Raw genomic sequence first — 758 nt, forward strand, 5'->3', positions numbered from 1 at the left:
ATTGGGGTAATTTGTCTGAGAACAGGCAAGAGAAGCTGGCTAAACTCCGAAATTTCATTACCTGGTGCAAGGAAAACCCCACACTAACAGGGATATCAGATTTTTCCTACAGCCACAAAGAGATGGTGACTGAATTCTGTGCTGAATCTTGACAAGACAAAGCCATTACCCATAAAAAAGGTTATTTAGCATCAGTTTAGCCCCCTCGGTGCTTTAACAGTAACTGTTTTACAATGACAAGTTCTGAGTCACAATGTAAATGGCTTTTGAAACTATGTAAGGACAAATAGTTACAGTAATGATTTGTGAAGCAGTATCTAAAGAACATCAAGCACTGCCTGAATTCCTTCCTGCTCCTCAGCACACCATGAGAGTTTCCAGGAATAACCATCTCTTTTTAACCTTTGAAGAAAACATAGCTGGGCAACCTTAACTGTCTCACCTAGGACTCTCACAGTAGCATATTACAGGATGAATTTTTTTCAGTGAAAGTTCTCAATTAAGGGGAGTTCTGAAACAAGCTTGGCCACTGACATCTAGAGAGGCGGAGCCCAAGGCAAACTATACCATGGTAGCCGAAAGAGGTGGTGTGTAGATGAAAGCAAGTGAAAAGAGGAACGGCAACTGAAGAATGGGAAAAGGCAACTTTCCTCCTCCTGGGTTCCCCACTCTTTACTTCTGCCAGGCAGCTGATTGTAAGACTAATTTTAATATTCAATCTGAAATAGAAACAGTCTCTTTTTTTTTTTTTTTTTTTT

The sequence above is a fragment of the Numenius arquata genome, chromosome 7, assembly GCF_964106895.1.
Source record: "Numenius arquata chromosome 7, bNumArq3.hap1.1, whole genome shotgun sequence".
In the NCBI taxonomy this organism is placed as follows: domain Eukaryota; kingdom Metazoa; phylum Chordata; class Aves; order Charadriiformes; family Scolopacidae; genus Numenius; species Numenius arquata.